At 40.4% G+C, this 16,799-nt stretch overlaps 1 pseudogene; it reads left to right on the top strand.

Moving 5' to 3' along the window:
* The first annotated feature begins 6,071 nt into the window (after positions 1–6,071).
* LOC101580387 lies at positions 6,072–8,056 on the top strand (annotated as a pseudogene).
* The last annotated feature ends 8,743 nt before the right edge of the window (positions 8,057–16,799 follow it).

The raw sequence follows: 16,799 nt of genomic DNA, 5'->3' as shown, positions 1-16,799 counted from the left end.
ATCCTGAACAGTATTCTGAAGCACAGCAGGCACCATTACCAATAACCCAAGGAATGCAGACTGAACACACACCCTTCTGGAGAAGCTGCAACTTTTACTAAGTTGACCTTGCATATCTCTAGGGTCCAAAATATGTTTAATGAGACTTTAATTTCAAAAAAGAAAGAAATTTCAGCTGCAGATTATTAAAGGCTCAGGCACTTTATTGACCTTACAAATTTGCCCAAATTTTGGAATAATACTCAAAATGCCTATCAGAAAACATCCACATAATTGATTGTTGCACACAGTTCTGCTACCAGCATCTACTATAACAAGCTATGTGAAAAGTAATGCTTCTCCTACCTCCAGGCGCATCAGATGACACTTTCTATTTCTGAGAAAATATAAGTGGTTGCACAAGAAGTTCCCCAGGTCTCAGGTTACATACAACCTTGTCCACATTTGTGAACATGCTGTTTTTTCTGGGCCGCACATCAGTGCCCTCCACTTCTGCCTGAGCTTCACTGAACCTGACGCACAGCTCACACCTTCGCTCATCTCATTCTTCCACTGTGTTATGAACTTTTCGTCTTTGTTCTCACTTTACCATTGGCCTGTAATCATCTTGAAATTTCTACTATTCTAACCTAATAAAGCCCTGCAGACCCAGCACCTCCTTTTAGCTAAGCCTTTCTCTTATTTAAAATTGCAATAGAGCACAGCTGTTTAAGGAGTTGCCAGTACAGTTTAACTTTTCATCCTCACGTTTCCTTTAGACCAATCGCAACATTTATATTCAACAGTCACTGTACCTGGGCTTGGCAAGGCTACCCATGGCCAACTTTGGGCTGCGTCTGATCGTCAGTTTTCATTGCTCTGTACCTCACCGAGTCAGACTGTTTGATACTGTTGATGGCATCTTCCTTTGAAGAATGATTTTCATCTGCTGATTCTGTGATTCTGTACTCTGTGTATTGGCGCTTGTCCAATACCAATGTTTGTTTGTTATGTTTAGCCCACTGCCCGCCTACTCATTTTGAGGACATTCCAATGGCCTTACAGACTTTCAGTGTGGAGTTGTTAAATCAGACTGACCTCTAGATCCAAGCCTGGTCACACAGCTCTCTACTTGAGAGCTGCACAATGAGAAGAGAAAAGTGAGAGAGAAATGGACAGAACCTGGTTGGATCACACTACTCAGGAAGAAGAGTGCTGAAAACACTTCCCCATCTCTGTGGGGCAATGTGCTCAATGTGCACAACAGAAGTGTCTCTCTTTGAGGGGTGCAGCTTCTCCTGCTCTCTTCCAGCAGATCACAAGGGCTGCACTCAGGGAAAGTGTGAATATTAGGGACAGAGCTTGAATTCCACAGCTGTGCCCATGTGGGGACAAGCAGGACTGCTCACGGGGAAAGTGAGGTCACCTATAACTTAAGCTCATTACGCAGAAGCAGGAAAATGGAGCCAGAAGGGACACTGGTGATTTAAAATACTCCTGGGAATTTTCAGAAATCCAGAGAAAGAAAGGTAATTTGATCTAAACCTCTGGGGATAGTGGTAATAGGCAATTCCTAGATTACACTGTGCATTTGCTTTTGGAGGCTACTGACTACAACAAAGAAGTATGATATAACATTCTGATGTAAAATAAAGCTCTTAGATATTTACTTTCATTCATTTCTATTCAACACATCTGCAAATAAATAGAGTGTAAAGATAAGACTCAATAGGGAGAAGCGGGCATTAACGAAGCACTCTCAGGTGTCCTCTACCTGGGGCATAAGGAGATGTGTATTGCAACAGTAAGCAGCAAATAGTCTTCCAGATTACAGCCTTTGTTCTCAGTCCCAGTTTTAACCACTTGCATCTTCCTTAGTTAAAGTACTTAGCTTCCTGGAGAGGAGACTGTAAGAAGTGTAAGAGAAATACTTCCCAATTTTAGAGTTGGGTAAGCAAGGAATGAATCAGCTTTAATCTATCTCCAGTTTTATCTGTACATGACAATATTATGAATTTTTAATAAATTAAATGAATGACAAATTAATAGAGTAACCTATATTTTTCTTTCCTGACGTTCTTTATGAAAGTCACATTAATATGTAATGATTCAAACTATCAGAATCACAACATAAGAAAACCAGCTTTCTTGTCCTCCTAGCTTCCTATCCATCCAGAGGACAGCAGCCACATCTCACAGTTTTCGGTTCATAGATATGTGGAGCTGCTCTTGATATTCACCAGTGACAGACTGACTTCGCAAAGCCAGCCATTCAGTGGCTCTTCCTCTGTGCATGTGTTCATGTAGGTTTTAGTTTGAGAACATTACAAGAAAGACATGCCATGGTTTGGGTTTCTGGACTTTAAACTGCTTGTCACACTTGAATTTTTGGAATTTTATATTAAGATAGCAAAGAAAACCATTTACTAGAAATCCAGTCACTTACCTAAATATTAGCTAAAGTAGCAGAAAGTATAAAGTAACTCATACTTTACACTTGTCTTTCTTCCTTGCGGGATTCTTAACTTGTATAATTTGACTTTGAGTTCCTCTAAGCCCTGAGTACAACTGCCCTTCCTAAGGCATTCCGAAAGCCTCATCTTTCAAGCCTCATATTTTCTAGACTAAATCATCATATACTTCATGTTCCAATCTTTGATTGATTGTATGCCTGGTCAATACAATCATTGTTCCCTGCAATGTAAACTATGGTTAGATTCCTAGATGGCCTCTTTATTTACTTGGAATTAAAGCAGATTTTAGATTCTATTCTAGCTAAGAGGACTAATATTTAGAACAGGCTTCAGTTGGACATGGTCATGCATACTTGTGATCCTTCCACTTGGGAGGGTAAGGCAGGAGGATCACTGGGAGTTCAAATTTAGCTTCTTGAACTGTTTCTTAAGAAACAGTCTACAAAAAAAGAGAACACATTTGGGTTGTCTCCTTGCTTGAGTTACTGATGTTCTACATCCTACAATCCATGCAGGTAGAAAGAAATCTCCTGAGTATTGTATATTTGTTATAATGGTGTTTTGGGAAGTGTTACTTAGAATTTGTAGTACTTTATGTTATTATCAAAATTATTATCAGCAAATTAATTTTAAAATTTCTAACATATAGAAATATGCTGCATGCAGAAAAAACCTTAAACAACATATAACTAAGTATCACATTAGCTGTCTCGGGCTGCCATAAAAATCACAAACTGAGAGGCTAAAAAACAGCAGAAATGTAATACTGAGTTCTGGTGTCAGAAAATACAAAATTAAGAAAGGCTGTCAGCTTTCTAAAAGCATGAATGGTGATTATTTTTTTCATCCTCACCTTTGACTACTTTTACCATTTAGTTCACTCATTTACATGTTAAAAAGCCCTATGTAATATTATTCTATTTAGCCCATTTTATTTAAATATATTTAGGGGCCAGGGAGATAACTCAGTGGAATAAGCACTTGTCTGGCAAGTGCAGGGACCTGAGTTCAATCCCTGGTTCTGCAAAAATTAAATAAATAAATAAATAAAATATATTTATAGTTTAAGAAAAAAATCTAATTTATTGCTCCATATAATTCCCAGTGTTCACCATGCTTCCATATTGTTCCAGATTTTCATTTTCCTGTCATCTTCCTTCTGCCAAAAAATTTTGCTTTAACATTTTTCTTTATCTCACCGTTAAATTGGATAGATAGTTTTGCAGGGTGCATCAATCTGGGTTGGAAGTTATTTTCTATCAGGCACTAAAAGTCTTCATTCCAAGTTCTTCTTGATTTGATGGTTTATAGTGAGAAATCTGCCATGACTTTTATGGGCTTTCCATCGTAGGTGATCTGTTTCTTCTGTTTAGCAGCTTTAATATTATATTCTTTTGCTGAATTTCTGAGATCTTGGTTATTATGTGTATTGATGTAGATTTATTTTGATTATGGCTGTTTGGCATTCTGTTTTCCTTGCTTATCTGTACATCAGATTTTTTTCTCATATTCGGAAAATTTTCTGCTAGTACTTCTGCAAATAAATAGGCTTTTTATGTCAATTATGCTATCTCCTGCTGTTTCACTGACACTTAGTACTTTTATATTATTCTTCTTTGCATCATCTTGTAGGTGCTGAATTGTTATGTTGTGGTCCCTTGTTAGTTTTAAGAGATCTTTTCTTTCACATTCATGAGCTGCACCACTGTCATTGAGGTCTGAAAGTCTATCTTCATTTTCATTCAAGCAGTTTGGCCAGCTTTCAGTGGAATTCTTAATTTCCTGTATATCTGTTTGAACCTGCTCAATGCATTCTAATTCTTTCCTGTGTTGTTCATCCAGTGCTTCCCTTGTTTTTCAGCAACCGTGGGTCTGGAAGAAACCCTCTCTCAGTATTGCTGCCCAGACAGACACAACAAAATCTACAGGAGGCCTTTGACTCTTGATCATTTCAAGAGTCACTTGCAAAGATCCAGCTAAATATTTATTTCTCCAAAGTGTTCTCTGCCCCACAAATATTTTTTGTTTGTTTGTTTTAATTTCAGTGACGTTAAATACATTCTTCCAATGACAGATTTGTTTTTCTGCACATTTGATCTTGGGGAGAACAGCCTGTTATTAGGCTGCTCCTAGTACCCGTCACTGTGTTGTCCATGGGGGTATTGCATGAGCACAAGGTGACTGGTACCTCAGTCATTTAACAAATGAGTCATGTGTTCTGCCACTTACTGAATACAGCCTCTCCTGATGGTTGTTTTCAGTATGCTCTGATATGGGCAGAAAATACTTAGTCTTTCTACTTACCTTCAGAAACTATACTCAGGAACCTTTCTGAGACCTTCTTGTCTCTGATTTTTCTGTTACTCTCAGGCTGAGGCTAGATCCGTCAGTTTGTACAATACTACTTAGGAATTTGAGTATACATTTATGTCACATTATTTCTTCTCTTTTCAGAATAAAGGTAAAGAACATACATGCTATTCAATCACTAAAAACATTTCTTTTAAGCTCTGTCTTTTGGGGATAATGAGCTGGGTCTTCCGTGGACCCCAGGAACAGAACTTTGGTGCATTCTAATACTACTGACTGATTCACAGAGTAACAAGGCAGGAAGATTCCCCTTCCCTGAGGACTGAATTAAAAAACCCATTTCCCAAGACTGTTGCCTTGTGTAAGAGCCTAAATATACAAGGACAGCAGGTGATGTGAGGCACTGGGCCACCTGTCTATGTAATTTACTTATGTTCCCTCCAAGCCATCCTAGCCTGAAGCCCAGTTGGACTTTCACCATAGTTCCCATCAGTTATTTCCATTGATTGATTCTTGCTATTACCATTGATAGAATAATATCCAGACAATGACGCAGTACCTTGTTTTCACAGTCTTTTGGCATCAGGGCTCTGAATCATCTGAGAAGCTAATTTGCAGGTGCTGAGATGTTCTAGCAGGCCTGTCCTCCCTCCACATCACCAAGAGCCCATACTACCACACCCTACTATGCTTTCTTGGAGACCTCATATAGGATCTAAGCAGGAGTGAAGGTTAGACTGCAGCCTCTACCTACTGCAGAATTCTTTTGGCTTATATTTTCACTCAAAACTGGTAGCTGTCAGGATCAAACCATCCTTTAGTCTGATTATAAACTTTTTGAAAAACAAGGTTGTGGTCCCTCCTTCATCTAAGTGCCTTGCGGCTCCCTGGCTGCCCACGTTACAGTTGCTGATGGTGTTCAGGAATCTTCCGAGGTGTGTTCTCCCCCAGCAGTGTGTGACTGTGCACACCGGCACCCCTACTTGTGCTTTGTCCTATTGGCAGTGGCTAAGGCAGCAGAAAGGAGCTGTATCCTCAAGAAATTGAGGAGAATGTCGAAACTGGCACAGAGCTTGACAGGATGGGGCATGCTAGTGGAGCTGTGGTCAGAGCACTTTGGCAATTGGACCTGATGATGCTGATCCAGAGCCTATCAGAGCAGAAGGCAAGTGCATGGTCACCCAGGGCCCTGTGAGAACTGGAGGCAGTGGGTGGACAGTGTGGAGATCATGGCCAAGGTTTCTGGATGGTTCATGTGCCTAAAGAAATTGGTCCATGTTTCTTTGGGTGTGCTTCCTTCCTTGCTTCAGTTGTGTTAGGTGACTGTCAGAGCAGCAGCGAGCTCAGTGTCCTCATTATTGTGCTTCACTCCAGCTAGGAGAATTGGTAAATTGTTACTGTGTGGAAAATTTCACAGCCCCTTGAGACTCTCCCACATTTTACCAAACATGAAGAAAATGAAAAAAAAAAAAAAAAGTGAAAACCATCACAAAAATCTTAGCACATTTTGCCAGAGTTGTCCCAAGTGCATCTTCCATCAGTGTGCACTTTGAGGAGGAATGCATGGTGGACCTACTGTTAAGCCTTTGGCAGAAATTTACAAGCAGCACGTCACATTGAAGAGGTAGCCCGACTTCTTGAACATCTCAAGGACCTGAGCTGCTTAGTTCAAGAAGTGTTAAGAAATGTAGAAGCTGCAACGAATGCAAAAGATAAGTCTTTGGAAAATGAAGAATGCAGTGAAAATTACAATTTAATGATTGGACACACAGCTGAGAAATAAGTTTATAACATTAATGGGAGAAGACATCTCTACGTGCATTCTAATACTACTGACTGATTCACAGAGTAACCAGGAAAGAGGCTTCCCCTTCTCTGAGGACTGAATTCAGCTAGAAACTGAGCTGCTGGGATTGTTCATTCAGGAGCCAGAGAACCAGTCGTGGTCTTCTAGTTAAGAGTGAATTGAGATCAAGGAGCTCAGAGATCCTAAGGCTGGTTCAGCAAGTTCATGAAAAACTTAGTGCATGTTGTTACCACTCCTGTTGCCCCAGACTTTGCCAGTGAATTAGTGCCATCTTATGATCCAGATGTGCCTGTTGTAGAGGATTTCTGCACTTTGCACCAGAGACCGGATCCCTTCTAGGATCCACCTCTCCAAGTCTTGGGGCTTTGGTGGCAGTTAGAAGTTTGCCTACATGGAAATGGAGTCTGTATGTTTACTACTTATCTATGCTCTGGAACTCTCAGCTGCTTTGCCTGAAACCTCCACATATGAGTACTGTGTAGAGGTAGTTCACCAACTGTGCAGTGATCCTACCAGAAATATAATTTGAGAATTTGAATCTGACTTTGAAGTTGGAGAATGCTGGGGCTACAATATATTTTTTGGTTCAGACTTATTTGCAAATGAATGATATTTGAACAGATAAATTGGTAAGTAGTTTTAAATTTTCAGTAAGTTTCATGAATTTTTTTTTCAAAAATGTCAAACCCAACATTGGCATAGACTGGTTTTGCTACAGTGGGAACCTGCACCAACTAGCAATAGCCCTCAAATAAATAATACTGAAGATTTACTTACCATTGAACCATCTTGGACTCATAAATCAAGAGCCTTGCCTCCATCAGGTAATCATCTTATCCCCAAAATGATGATGCACCTGACACATGAGCTAAGAAGTCTGGGTCATGCTCTGACATGCTTCCTGAAGCAGCTCCTCTAAGAGACCAAGGAAGATGAAGAAGATAAGGAGAAGATGCAGAATGAAGATTGTCATCGTAAGCTCTCAGATGGAGATCTGGATCTTGGAGGTGAAGATGAAGCAAATCTTGGTGACAGCAGTGCTGTTAGTTCCACAGCGACAAGCAACATAGAAGAAAGGAACATCAATGAAGAAGCTGTGTCTAGAGAAAACGGTGCTGAACATAACACATGGGATCAGAAGAGGGAGAACTCTTGGAAAACACAGCTGCTTCAGGACGTCTAGGCAGCAGCCATGGCTGTGAGTGCCAGCACCCAAAGGCCGAGAAGGTCACGTTTGTGATCTGCTATTACCAGAAGCTTATTGGGTGTTGACCATTTAATCTTAATACATTTGTTGGACCTTAAGGACAAGAGCATCATGAAAACTCTGTGGGGCATACAGCCTTGCCCATCTGCCTCACTTTTGCAACCCACAGTATCATGTTCTCAAAATGATGAAGGCCAAAGGGAGCAGCAGGCAATGTGCTGAGGGCCCTCTGCTTTACGGATGCTGCAAAGACTCAAAACTCATGTGACTGAAGTTTGATGTAGCATGAAGATTCTCATTCATTCCTGTTTCCTGATAGTGAATAGATAATCCCAGAAAATCTGCACTCCAACATTGGTAACAATGTGGACGATAATTGTTAAATCAGGAGAAGTGACCTACAGCCACTTTGAGCCTGAAATTGGTTGCAGATGGTGCTGAAATTTGTCCTTGACCAGATAATCAATGCCAGTCTCATTTTGTCATCGACTGTACCTGTAACAGTCATTCAGAAAGTGTTGTAAAGAAGCACAATTCTATTATAGAAGTGTACGAAAAGTTCTTTCTAATGTAATAAAATAGCAGCATGACCCCAATTAATTTCACAAATTAGTGCATGCACAGAAGGCAGTTTTTCTTCTGCAGCAGAAGGCCAGCCAGCTGCTGTGAGATGCTCCCCGGGGCAGTGCGTTCCCGCAGTAACGTGCTCACTGCTAGCCTCCTCCGCCTCTGGCCAGACACTGGAATGTTTAGATAACCACCTTCAGAGTTGGGGCTTTATCATCGTTGGTAGTTTCATTAGAGCCTGTATATTAGTGAACAGAAAAGGTAGTTATTGATTCCATTGTATAGAGACTTTACACAAACGACAGAAGTGACACTCAACTCTGTCTCTTTTCTGCTGTATGTTGAGGGACTAAAATTTATTTATTTACTTTTTCTCTTTTGCTCAAGTGCAGGCACATAATCTTTTGGCAAATGTAATTCACAATGAATTAAATTAACAATGTTTGATTACATTCCTGGCATGTGGGCAAATGTAAGAATATTCCAATTTTTAAATTTTTTCCTGCCACATAAATACTGCAAAAATATGTTGAAAGTCTTATCTTTTTACATTCTCATTAGGTAAAAATTGATTTGAATATCAATAAAAATGAATATATTGTCTAGTGGCTTGCATCACAGAGAAACTTACATATAATGTCTTCTTTCCATAAGTGACCACCACCATGCTGCCAACTTCCTAAGTGTGCTCCTGCATTTGTATGAGATGCTATTCATTTGTGAGAATTAAAGTGAAAATTGACCAAGAGACTATTGAAACAGCAGAACTTACTATATATGCATGTAAGAAACATTGTACCAACTTACATTGTTATATAATATTGTTTGCTTACTATTGTTATTTACTTAATATTTACTTAAGATTATTACTTAATATTTTAATTGTTAGTTATTTATGTTGTTTCTTAATATGGTTTATTGTTTACTTTATATTGTTTTTTCATGTCTAATGTCTTGCTTGAATACCATAATGCATAGTCTACTTATTTTCAAAATCATTTGCACTTTTTGTAAATAAAAGTAATTTGAGAAAAACAACCCAAAGATGCCAAAAAGAAAAACTGCAGTTTTAGTGGCACTAGAACATGCAAGATCTAGTAACTTTTCATTTGTGGTACCCTGGCGTGTTCACTGTTAGACATATAAAAACGTGGCTGATGTGGCTGACTCCTGGCCTGTTCGAGGATTTATCTTCCACAAATTTGCCATTATCAGATTAGTGCACTGGGAGTGTTTGATATATATATATATATATATATATATATATATATATCGCCTGTGGGGTTAAATTTGCCTATTGTCATCAGGGCAGTTGACCAAAGAGATACTCTGCAAAACAACCAAATTCTCTAGATTACATACATTACGACTGAATTGATTTAGAGCTCACATTTAGACAAAACTGTGAGCCATTGTCTTTACCACATAAAAGCAAATTGATTCAGATTCGTCAGTGATTGACTAGCTCAAATGTCACCTACGTAATGCAGCACGTCGTGTGAATATGGCCCTTAGAGTGAAGTCGATCGGGCACAGTTGCTTCTAAGCCTGCAGCTGATACTGTACGTCGGTTAAGGCAACCGACTCCCGCTTTTCACGTCCATCTCACTTCTTCCATGCTATGGCAGGGAAAACGGTCACGGCCGTGATGCCAACAGTCACTTACAATTACACAGTGAAGGCGCCCATGCTTTCTTGGGTGTGACACCAGTCTCTGTAATTTTCATGAAAAGTAGTTCCGTTTCTAATTGACTTGATTGAGAGTGGGAAAGAAGGACATTTTTAAGGGTTTTCAGTGGAATTTTTGGCCATTTTCATGGCTTTTTTACTACAAGCTACAGGTGCAGTGTGACGGTTTAGCCCGTTGCTCAGCACAGCGGACCTATTTGCCATTTTTGGTCTGGCCAGTGACCAGCAGATAGGCCCACACACAACAGAAACCCTAGGATGAATTTGGGGCAGAGCTCTCCTGTCTGCTGGCCTTTCCTATGGCTCAGTCTACCTGGAGAAGCGTGGTGAAAGGCCAGGACCACAGGCCGGCCCAGCCGTCATCACAGGGACTCCATGTCTATGCTCCCAACACATCTTCACTCAGCTTCACTTTGAGGATGTTGTGGCATAATACTCTAGTTGTTTATAGCAAGGCTGCTGGAATATGTTAGAGGACTCCATAGTCCCTTTAGCATATCAAGTCTTGAGTTTGTTGGTTAGCTCAGATATACACATTTGGCAAAAGAATATAATTCTCTATTAGAATAGTAGAAAGTCTTTTTATTATAATTTTCTGATTACAAAAATTTTTAATTTCTTTTATTTTAGATTACATAAGTCAAGCAATACCCTAGTTGGCAGTCTCTCTCACTATTGGGAATAATGTGATACATTAGACATCGATACTGAGCCCTACAATTTGAAGTTCTTAGACTGCTACTGCATTCTTGCACTATAGTAACTATATTTTTATTATAGTAACTAAATTTGTTTCTGATGGTTATTTGTCCTCTGCTGTTTTTCTCTCCCAAGGAAATTTATCAATTGTATTGATAAGAGTCTGAGTTCCAAGCCTGCTTGCCATCTTCTCCTTCTCCTTCTCCTTCTCCTTCTCCTTCTCCTTCTCCTTCTTCTTCTTCTTGTTATTATTTTTTTTTTCTTTTCTGTATTTAGGACAGGGTCCACAGGGTCTCACTATGTAGATCACACTCGTAGTGATTCTCCTGTTTTCAGCCTCCCAGTTGCTGGGATTACAGGTGTGCTCCACCACTCCCAGTGTTGTCTCAGCATGCCCCAGGGAGTAGGGCTGACACAGCACACCAGAGATCAAACCCTGGTGGCTGTGCTCTGCCTAAGCATGTGCTAGCTTGTCTTATGATCAATTCTAGACTATATGGTAAGTAGCTATGAGTACTTCAAAGCTGTTGTCAGGGCTTTGTTCTGTATTTCTCATTGCCTTGGGAAGGAAAGAACCTTCGTGCTATCCCAGGAGCAGGGTCAGGCCCTTGTCCCACATACTAAGTCCATTTTCGTGGGCTCCATTTCCCCCTCCTCTCATGCCCACCTAAATGCTTTGCCCAAGTGGAGCCAGAGTCATGGTATGTTTTCCACTCATCCATGGTTACCATTTGAATTTCACAGTCACTCAAGTGGGACTGTGGTTCTCAAACCTTGAACCCAAAAATCACTAGATGGCTTCTTAGGTAACCTATTTCTGCCGGGCATAAGCCAAGTTTCTGTTCTACATGCTTAGAAAGGGTCCCAGATTGTTTCCTGTTAATAAGTTCTTTCCAGGAGCTTCAAATGCAGCTGGCCCTGAGACTGAACTTCAAAAATCATTTTTGTCATCAAAACTAACTTCTGCATGTGTGTCCCTTTCTAATCCCCTGCACCTGAGGCTCTAGGCACTGTGCAGATGAGGTGTCAGCATGGTCACTACTGCACCTACCAAGAGAAGGATTTCTCTCACCTCTGGGTTGGTGAGTGACTCAATTCCAGTCCCAACCTCCGATCTGCTGTTTAGATTTTATTTCATAAACTGTCCTGGTGTAGGTTCTCTGTTACCCTAAACCTGAGACAGGGACATAGAACAACATAGTTCCCAGGAAAGGCAGTCTCAGAATATAGAACAGAGGCCCTAGATAAAAGTAAGACAGGAAAGTGCTAACTGATTGATATGAACATTGTTACCAAGTTGGTTGTTACTAAGGGACTGTAGGGCTGTGATAGCCCTTGAAAGTTTCCTGTGGAACGTGTCTCAGAGCTGTCCCAGAGGAGGATGAGGAGCTGCGTGCCTCACCCACTCTCCTCTTTCATTGTTTGAATGTTGGCCCGGGAGATGTTAAGTCCTGCATGTCATAACTGTGTGCGCACATGGCTGAAGGACTGGCTCATGAAAACCCTAGCTGGATGTGGGCCATGGGCATTGTGTGTGAAGCTGGCCATGACATGGGCCACTCGGCATCTGCAGCAGCACACTTCATGTAGGTGCATGGGAGGAGCAGAGTCCAGCAGACACCTCTGCAGGAGTCGAAAACACCCTTTCAGTATTTGAAAGGAAAGAGGCCTGGCACAGTGGAGTGGGTGCTGGGAGGGAGGGTAGGGATATTCGGGACCTGCATTATGCTACCTTAAGACCCAAAGAGCAGTTTTACTACTAAATTATGCATATGTGTTGTTTTCATTGAGCTAAATTCCATGCTGTTGACGAATTCTTGAACTCTGGAATTGAATATTAGTGTTGGCGCTATGTATCTAAAAGTAAATCTATGTCAGCATGTACTTCTTAATTTTTTCTCTAAATATACTTTGTTTTTGTCCTGATTTTTTCCTTTTGCTTCAGCTGAGACATAATAATCCAGAAAAGACAGATCCCTATTTTCATTTCTTTTTAACAGATGGCTCTGGGTTGATTTGCCAGGGATCCACCCAGGAACTCTGATCCACGAAAGCTGGGTGGAGATTTGGTGAGTTAAGGGAAACTTTTCCTCAGAGGTCATTTTCTCCTTCACATCTTCTGCAGCATCTCCTGCCACTGACCACCAAGGCCAAAGTCAGACTCTAGGAATTCAAGGCGCAAGACCTTCAGCACTGGCCAGTGTTGCTAAGTTGCAAATACTTTAAGACTTGGTGTGCTTCTTTTCTCCTTTCAGTAAAGCTTGTATGCCAGATATTAAAAGACCATAATGGAGTTCCTACTTTCTTTCCCTTTTTTTTTTATAAGGGTCTACAGGGTCTATAGGCTCTCACTATGTAGATCAGACTCATAGTGATCCGCCTGTGTTCAGCCTCTCAAGAGCTGGGATTTCAAGCATGTGCCACCACGCTCAGTCTCAATTGCCATCACAGCATGCCACAGGGGCAGGGCTGGCATTGCAGGCCTGGGGATCGAACTCCCAGCCCCTATGTCTGCCTAAGCAGGAGCTTTAATCCGCTGAGCTATTTGGCTATTCCTGGAGTTTCTAGTTTCTTTCTTTTCAAAAGCAAAATTCATGCTAGTCATTCAGATTTTTAATTGGTGAAAGAAATTCAAATACTAAACAAAAATAATCTGTCATATTCCTTTGTTGCTCCATAATCTACATTGGTATGTAACCGTATACTTCCAGAAAAAAAAAAAAAGACATTTCACCTGCGTCATCACATGCTACATACACTAGCCCTGAAGGGGGGTGTCTGTTTATTCTCATGATTTTTGTTTTCAGGGTTTAAAGCCAACACTGCAGTTAAGGAGACAGAGAAAAAATGTATTTTGAACCTTGCAGCACTGTTTAGTCTTCACAAATGACACAATGAATGGAGTCCCGCCCATGCCAACTGCTGTCCCCTACTTTATAGAAGGATCACGATGACCTGATTATATTCCTAGATACACATCTGTACCATTGACTGCAGTGTGTGGCCTTCCAAAGAAGAGACTGCCATGGTGGTTTGCAGAAAACACACTAGCTCCATGTACACCATGTTCATACAATTTGAAATCCAGAGGAAGTTCAGGAGCCACTAAATGTAAGAGTTTACTTTTAACTTAAATAATCATGCCTCTTTTACTAAAATAAAGTAAATCTCTGAAGAACACAAAAGGGATTGGGTGCAAGTTGATACTGAGATAGGTCTGGGTCTTCGTGTCAGGTCTCGCAACACTAAGCATGCGCTCAACACCCCCTTGGCATGTCTCCTCTGCACTCACACAAGAGGCTCTCTCCAGCTCGTAAGTGTGACACTGAAGGACAGCAAGTGATCTTAGGCTCTTTCACTGCACTTAGAGTGTAGATGTGGATGTCAATGCTTGCTGCTAAGAAATGAAGATAACATACTGGCAATTTAATCATAGATAATTTCTAAAGTTATACGCAATTACTTCACTCGAAAGAAAATGAAATAATAATGGACTACCTTTCATTAAAATAAAGACAGTAATTTTCCTATCATGCTCAAGAGACTGGAAATTTTCAAAACAATAGTTTTAAAGAAGCATCCTGAATACATAATTGGGTGAGGCGTGTGCTCAGCGACTCACAGGTGCTGCAGCGTGTGTGGCAATCAGCGGCTGGCAGTGGCTACTCAAGGACATTGCTCGGATTCAGCTTTACAATACCGAGTATCATTGTGCTAAGTTTCGTATGTTTACTAGGCAAGTAACTCTATCCAGAGGCAGAAAGCAGTTTGATTGAGGCAAAGAACTGTTAAGTAAAATGAGGAACTTAAAATTCATTGACCACATGTTTTTTCTCATGTTTGCTTGGTTATTACTTTTCCAATTGAACTGGATCCTAATACTTCAGTGTCCTAGCAAATAAATATTTAATAATATGAACAAACTAGAGGAAAGAAAATTGAAAAATAATAAATGTGTTTAAATTTCTTAATAGTGGTCACCTTTTAAAAACTCAAATAGTCACATGTGTAAAATATCAAGTTTTTAAAGTAATACAATATAAAAGGATAATTACAAATATCTGACTAAATATTCATACTGCCTATATTTATTTACAGGTTTAATATAATATTTCTTTCCTAAAGGTCATGGTGTTATTTTCAAATACAGATTACTATTTTAAAACTGAAAATTGCAACACTATATAGCTAACTTTTATTATTTCATTTTGCCAAAGTACTGACATTATTGATTCATAGTATATAATATATGCATTTTTAAAATGTATTTGGTTGTCACAGGGCCTCAATATACAGGCTGAAATGTAACAATCTTTTTGCTTTCAGTCTCCCAGCACTATGTAATGCCCCTCTTGGTCTTTGGGGCGGCTCAGCACTCCCAAGAGCAGGTCTGGTGCAACATGCTGTGTCAGGGATTGAACCTGGATCCTTGTGTTTGTCTAAGCAAGCATTTAGTCATCTGAGCTACCTCGCCGGCCCTAGTGTATGCAATTATGTTAGCTTTATTGTTTTTTTTTTAAATTTTATTTATTTATGTGTGTGTGTGTGTGTGTGTGTGTGTGTGTGTGTGTGTGGTCAGCTCAGCCCACCAGGGGGCGGGGCTGGCTGGCATGTGGTGCTGGGGGACTGAACCTATGGTCCCTGTGCTTTGCTAAGCTTGTTCTAAGTAGGTGCTTTAGACCACTGAGCCATCTCACCAGCCCAGCTTTATTGTTGTTTGGAAGAAAAGTATAACTATTATTAGTAACCTGGTCAAAGTCTCTTAATGATTTAAACAATCAAAGAGTAGATGTAAGTAAATTACATTCAAGGTCATCACTACCAAAGGAAGAATTTTTCATATTACCATTAAAAAAGCAGCAATTAGATACACACATCCGAAACTAGCTGTGGACCAGGAAGGTCCACAGAAACTGCCACCCACAGTGTTAAGGGAAAAGGCATAGCCCTGAACTGAGGAGCTCACAGAATTGATGGACACTTTGACTCCATTACTTTTCACCAACAGTGGTACAAAGTGGGATGGCAGGCAGTGAAGACCTGGCCTGGGAGTGGGTCGTACATGTGCGACAGTGGGAGCAGAGGGGACATGTTGGCTGAGATCCTTCCCTTACATAACTGGGTGCAGAAGGCTGCTTCCACTGCTGGCCATGCTGTGCTATGAAGGAATTCACAACTATTTTTCATCTTCCTATGAAATACTTAGGAGTTAGAGTCTCAAGAGTCTGATGGGCCAAGTCAGGGTCACATGTCCTAGACTCCCCTCTTGGGAGGAAAGAAGCTATAGCTGTCTCTTCTGGCCTCCTTGCTTAGATAAGCCATATCTCTTCTCTCCAAGCCTACCTGGGAGACATGTTCTTCCAAAGAAAGTGAACCTTCAGACCTCCACAAAAAGAAGAAGACAGAGGCTTTGAGATGATGATCACTTTAAGAATTATATGTAGAACATCATTGGTCTGTATGAAATTATTTGCTCATTTCCCATTAGAATTGTATGCTTTTCTACTGATGTACACCACTGATGAACTAATTTATTTAACCAAATGCTACAAAGACAATAGAAAGCCTTTCAAGTATCAGTTTTTAATTAAACAGGGAATCTTTACTGTCCTCAAAGAGAGAACGGAAGCATATCTTGCCTTGCATAAAAATGTTGAGAAAAGCACTAATTTTTGTGCACTAGTGTATCTGTGTTTAACAGAGAAGTATCTCTGGAAATAATTGTGCTACCTTTTAAATACACACATGCTTAGTACCTCTCGCTTGTATTATATTCATGACACATATGTAGGATTTTGATTTTATTTATTTATTTGTTTGTTTTGGCGGAACCGGGGATTGAACTCAGGCCTTTGCACTTGCCAGGGAAGTGTTTATTCCACTGAGCCATCTCCTTGGCCCCCATATGTAGGATTTTGAAAGGCTTTTCATCCTGATTGATTTCCTCCTGAAATAAACTAGAGAGTAAAATGAGGCTTGGCGACATGGTACAAAGTGCTAATATCAGAGATACGGCTGTGAAACTCTGTTTGCTTTTCCTAGGTGCTCCTTCACTTCCTCCGCCTGC

The sequence above is a fragment of the Octodon degus genome, unplaced genomic scaffold, assembly GCF_000260255.1.
Source record: "Octodon degus isolate 3935 unplaced genomic scaffold, OctDeg1.0 scaffold00108, whole genome shotgun sequence".
In the NCBI taxonomy this organism is placed as follows: Eukaryota; Metazoa; Chordata; class Mammalia; order Rodentia; family Octodontidae; genus Octodon; species Octodon degus.
Note: the sequence above shows the minus strand (reverse complement) of the source record. Positions and strands in the feature narration are given on the sequence as shown.